This window comes from Octodon degus, unplaced genomic scaffold, assembly GCF_000260255.1.
Source record: "Octodon degus isolate 3935 unplaced genomic scaffold, OctDeg1.0 scaffold00005, whole genome shotgun sequence".
Lineage (NCBI taxonomy): Eukaryota > Metazoa > Chordata > Mammalia > Rodentia > Octodontidae > Octodon > Octodon degus.
Genome location: NW_004524581.1, coordinates 27,792,542 through 27,799,001, shown reverse-complemented (window position 1 = coordinate 27,799,001; position 6,460 = coordinate 27,792,542).

Below are 6,460 nucleotides of genomic sequence, written 5' to 3'. Positions count from 1 at the left end.
AAATAAAAAAAAAAAAAGGTTTATAAACAAGAAGATAATGATAAGTGAATGGAAAATCCAAGGAAAACACTTTAGATTAAGGCCAAGATGTGTTCTCTTTGCAAGAAACAGTATTATTTTGCTTTTAAAAAATTAAACTGGCATAATAAATATCACACACAGCTTTTCTTTTTCTGTAGCGGAACTTGAATACAGAGCCTTGTGCATGCTCAGCACATATACTACAACTGAACTATGTACCCAGCTCCTGCCATCTTTTAAAACATTAATTCTAGTTTTATTGTATTGTAACTAGAAAGCATAAACTTTAAAAAATATTTTGTGGGCAAGCATATGACTAATTTTCACAATTCCTTGGGCAAGAATAGTATGTGTTTTCCATATAGATTCAGAGAATTCTGAGTCAGAAAATAGAATTATTTAAATTCTATCTAAAAATATTGAATCAAATTCCTTCAGGGCTTAACTAAAGTCCTTCACAGTTTTATTAGTTTATTTGGTACATCAAATTCTAAGAAACAAAGTCCCCTAATATAATTATACTTTCATGAAAACCTCTTTGTATTTTGTTATTATTTTACCTTTTAACCACAAGTGGTGGATTGACAATGGGTGGTCAACTTGTAACATCCAGTTGAACTGAACCAGTGTGGTGCTGGATGTGGGAGGCCCTGAGCATTGTTGCTGGCAGTCTAAGAGGCAGAACTGGAGAAGAGAAGCTGTTGGGAGGCTATAGGGAGCTGTAGAGAGGCTGTTGGGAGCTGCTGCTTTCCTTGGCAGATCTTGTCATGCTGGCTTTCCAGTGAACGAGGCTGTTCTCATGGTTGAAGGAGCTCAGGAACTTGTTGACACTGGGAATGGCTATGGTTCACTGTTATGGCACCGCTGGTTCTCTTGGGCAATTCTGCTGGAGAACCTTGTCCTGCTGGCTTTCCCGGTGAACGAGGCTGTTCTGGCAGAGGAGGAGCTCGGGACATTGTTGACACTGGGAATGGCTATGGTTCACTTTGGGGGAACCCGGGTCCTCACCTTGAGTGTCGCTTCCAGGCATCAGGAGGGGAAGATGGTGCGTTGCTCGGTCACGTGGAGAAGCGTGTTGCCTCGGCTTCCTCGTGGGGACGCAGCTGTCCTCACTGTGGGAGGAGCTCGGGACCTCATGTTGCTGAGGAAGCCTGAGGCTTTTCAGGGAGCTCTGGTTCTGACCTTGAGCATCACTTCCTGGCTCCCGTGCAGATCCCTCAGCTTGCTGGCACGGATCCTTCACCCAGCTCGCACAGCCGCTCTAGCTTCCACCACAGACCTGGGGGCCTTCCCAGCACAGACCCATGACACATGGCTGCAGGGGACATTGTCCTGGGCTCTAGGCCTCCAGCTGGACTCGTGGGGGCACTGTTACGGGCTCCAGGTTTTCAGCTGGACTCCTGCAGGATACACTGTCCGGGGGTCCAAGCTCTCAACTGGAGTCTTTGGTCGTTTGTGTGTGGACAGATTCCCTGCACTCTTTGTGTATGGTTCTTTGAATTATTATAAAATAATCTTAGGCGCAGGGGCCAGGGGTTCGATCCCCGGGCCTGCCCTGCCCCGGGTGCACACTGAGATGGCAACTGAGACTGGGCGTGGTGGCGTGTATCTGTAATCCCAGCTCTTGGGAGGCTGTAAACAAGCAGAGCACTGAGTCTGATCTAGTAGTGAGACCCTGAACACCGTGTAGATCCTTCCCCAAAAATACAAAAAAACCCAAATCCTGTAATTAAATGTTCTATATTGTATTGCTCCCCTTGCAACACCCTAAACTACAACACCATAGAAGGGACTTTTATTGGTCCTTTCCCCACTTCCTACGCATGTGTGTGTAGAGGATCAAGATCTAGTCACTTACACCTTGTGTTTTAAGAAATATTATATCTATTATGAACTCCAAATAAATTAGTTTGAGTCTTCTTTGGGGGCGAAATGGTAATTGAACTCAGGACCTCATGCTAACCAGGCAGGCACTGTGCCACTGAGCTAAATCCCTAGCTTTCATTTTGAGTAATTCTACTCTGCTCATTTAAAAAAAAATTATATGTCATGGTTCTGTTTTTACAGCTTACTGTTGACAGAGTTAATTCAACTACAAATTTTCCAGTGTCTATTTATTTTTTAAATATATTTTTAAACATTTATTTGTGTGTGTGTGTGTGTGTGTGTGTGTGTGTGTGTGGCCAGCTCAGCCCACCTGGGGGCGGGGCTGGCTGGCATGCGGTGCTGGGGGATTGAACCGCGGTCCCTGTGCTTTGCTTGGCTTAACTTGTTCTAAGTAGGTGCTTTAGACCATTGAGCCATCTCACCAGCCTTCCAGTCTCTAAATAATTTCTCATATGTATAAAATTGACAGCTCAGAATATGGAGTACAGCCCAGTAAACCTGCCCTGTGGAATCAGGTTGCCTGGGTCCACCTCACAAGTCAAGTCCCTGCTGGTGTACAGCTTGAATGAGTTCTCCATGGGCACTTGGATTCCTGAGGAGGTGCTTGTACAAGAGGAAATCATGGGCGCTGGCAAATTTCTGCAGCAGTTTGGCTGGCAGCTTCCCTGCTTTCATACGTAAAAGGACAGTAGGACTCTGGTAGCCAGTGGTGAACTCAGTCACTGTCAAGTGCTCTTTGATAGCCAGGTATCACAGCCAAGTCAAACATGGCTTCCTGGGCAGGTTCATAGGCCCAAACAAGACTTCACTATACTTCTGGGGAATAGTAAAGCCCAAGAGATGCTCACGTTAACTCTGAAGGAATAACTTCCCCCGTAGATACCAAAGCATGATCTTGATTTCAGCTCAGCAGCCTTGTTTTGTTTAGGAATGAAATTGTAGGCCGGGGATATCTCCCAGTCTTCCTAGCAGTGTGAGGTCTGGAGTTTAATTCCTCGCACCAACAAAACCAGAAGTGACGGGCTGGGGAGATGTAAGCTCCGAGTTCAATCCCCAGTTCTGCCAAAACAAACAACCCCTCCCCCCCTCAAAAAAAAAAAAAAAAAAAACCCAAAAGTGAGATATTGTTACATGAGGAGACAAATCCAGGATACTCATCAGTTGTACATGTACAGTCAGTCTCTTCACCCAATGGACTGATGTCAAGTCCCAAGTCTCCAATACTTTGTCCTTGGCCCCTTTCTCTTCAGCTGTCTTTGTCTTTCTGCTTCTGGTCATCAGGGAGAAACCAGCTTTGGTCCACCATGATGTTCAGCCTCTGTAACTGAACAGTATTTTGTACTATTGTCTCATAATACATTTCTTTCTTTTTTTTCTTTTTTTGGTGGAACTGGGGATTGAACTCAGGCCCTTGTGCTTGCCAGGGAAGCACTTATTCCACTGAGCCATCTCCCCGGCCCCCCATTTGTTAACAGTGATGGACACTCACTGTTCCCAATTTTCTACTGCAAATAGCACTGCAACAGCACTTACATCTGTATATGTGTTTTATATGTTGTCATTTTTGAAGGGAGGGAGGAAGATCTACAAGTAAGTACATTTTTAGTATTAGTAGATGGCAACAGATTACTTTCCAAGAAAGCTATAAAAATTCACTGTCATCTGATTTGAATTCCCCTCAGGACAAGTGAAGTTGAGCACTTTTTAAAATATTTATTTGGCGATTTGCATTTTCTAGTTTATACAATGCTCCTTTGGTTCCTTTGCATATTTTTTCTTTCAGATTACTTTCCTTAAGGCTTTTTTCCCTGTTATAGGTTTTAGAAATATTTCTCTAGTTTTTCAGTTTTGTCTTTGCCTTTACTCTCCTTCCACCAAACCAGGACAGAATTTCTCCTTTCTACTCACCTCTAAATAAACTGTGAACCTAAAATGCCTTTCCTTTTACCCTACACTGATTTTCCTCAGTGAAATCCACATCCTTTCTATATCAGGCTTACCTTATTCACTAACAACACTATGGTTCTGTCTTACATGAGCATCTCTAGTAGAAGTCACCTAGATGCCTCCCTTCCCTGAATTATACTTCCCACTGACTTGTTAGCTTAAAATTACTTTACCTGACGTGTCTGACCCTCCCCTGGCTTATACAGCAGCAACAGAAGCTGAATACGCTGCCATGACAGAAATCTTCTACACATGCATTATCCAATGGAACAGGTATTGTGGCTGCTGAGTTCTTGACATGTAGCTACTAAGTGTGAGAAACTGACACCCTCCCCCCACCAAAGGACTGGGGATTGAACCTAGAGCATTCACATTGAGCTCCTAGTCCCATTTCTATTTATTTATTTATAATACATTTAGTACAGGGTCCACAGGGTCACACTACATAGGACTCATACTGATCCTCCCATTTTCAGCCTCCCAAGCACTGGGATGACAGGTGCGCGCCACCATGTCCAGTCTCAATCGCCTCCTCAGCGTACCCTAGGGGCGGGGCCGGCATGGCAGGCCTGGATCCAATCTGGCCACTGTGCTCTGCCTAAGCAGGCCCTTTAGTTTGCTGAGCTATCTGGCTGGCCCTCTAATACCATATTTAGACATCTTGAGAAGGGTCTCGTTATGGTGGGGCTAGATTTCAGATCCCTCTGCCTCAGACTCCCACAGTGCAGGGATGATAGCCATGTACCACACCTGGCTAGGAACTCAATTTTTAATTTAATTTTCAAAAGCCACTTGGGGCTAAGGGCTACCATATTGAACAATGCAGTTCTAGATAAGTTTCTTGAGAGTAAAAACTGTATCTTTGATCTCTGCACCCCTCTGAACCCAGGCAGTGTACACTTAAATAGAAAATAATCCAAGGTCTCTCCATGTTTTAGGTTCCTTGGACAGTAAAAAAGTGAAGAAATGCCAAAATAGCAAAAATTATGCTACAGTTCAATGTTTCTCTTACATTTATGAAGTAGCTTTACTGTTCTCAAGATTAAAATATTAAATCAGATGTAGTGGTATGTGATGGCAATGTCTAAGTATACCTCACACTCAATTAATGATGCTATCAGCTTAGCAAATATAAAAGATACATTAAGACACCAAGGACTCCTGCTTTTAGATCGTCTATGTACCTTCTGTTAAAAGTGTATGTATGGTAATGCATACACTAGCAAATACAATCAGCTCATTTTTATGTGAGGTAGAAAGGAGTTTAAAACAAAGAATATGACTTCATATGCAGAGAGCTACTCTTTCCAATTCAGGCTTACTGGAAGACAATATTAAGAGATTGGGAGGAAACTGTTCAGTGGAGAACTTGGGACAACATCTTCCACTTATGCTTGTCAACTATTATTTCACCTATCCATCTTCCTCAGAAGAAAAAAAAATTAAAGTTAATGACATTCTGGGAGTTACAACAGCATTAAATTTTTTTGAAGATAATTGTTCTCACTCTTAGTTATCTTTTATAAAGCTCTGGAAAACTTATAAGTCACATTCTTATCAACAGGGAAGAATATGTAGGTTTTAACTTGCTGGAAATAAGGGAAAGGGCTGAGGGATCAGATAGTCATCATAAGCGTATTTACTGTTCATTTTCTCAACTGTTCTACAAACACCTTGACGTGGCTTGTGTCCTCACACACAGAATGTAGGAGATTACAGATGGATCAAAGCGAGAGAAAACCCAAATTTAAATAGAAAGTTCTCACTGGGGAACAGAGTACAATGTAGATGTGCAGGCCACAGGTGCCCTACTGTCACTCAGAACTTTGCTGCAGCTAAGGTAAAAGGGGAAACATTCACTTACGCAATTTACTTGTTTGCAAGGAAGGAACATCCATTACTCAAAGGGAGCCACACACCTCATGGCACAGCTCTTGGCTCTGGTAAAGTAAAAATCTCTCCAAAAGGAACAAAAAGTGAAGAAATGCACAGTAACAGCTTTGTAGTAAAGGAAGGGTGGGTTCTGTGGAGTTGTCCCTTCCATAGAAAGTCAAGAACCACTCCAGGTAGGACTGGGAAAGTGTCTGTGGATGAGCTCAGGACAAAATGGCCAGCTGTGCTCTTTCTGGATGGACTGGCTAGTGAGCGGCTCTCCCCAGGCAGATGCGTAATGCTCACAATTCGGTTACTGTGACTGACAAGTGGTAGGAGCTGGCAGGCTTTTGTAAAGAACGAGGTAGGAACATTCCTCCATCTGTGATAGTAGGCAGAGAAACTCATGCACACAATCTGGGATTTTTCTTAAAAATCAACTCTTTCAAAAAGGAAGCATTCAAGACCATCAAGTTCTGTCATAAAGGGAATGGAAACTTTCAAGTCTTGCTTTTTTTTTTTTTTTTTTTTTAACTTCACATTTGCTACCAACATTTAGAGATCAAAAGATTTCAAATCTGGCAACCCTGGAGGCTTTTACCACACCACACACAGACAATCTGCTCAGCTGAATACACAGCACTTCATCTGCCCAGGCTGTTTGTAGTGGAATACCCTCTTGGAGAATGATGAAGAAGTCAAAGAAAGCTTTAGTTCACTCTAACTACAGGAA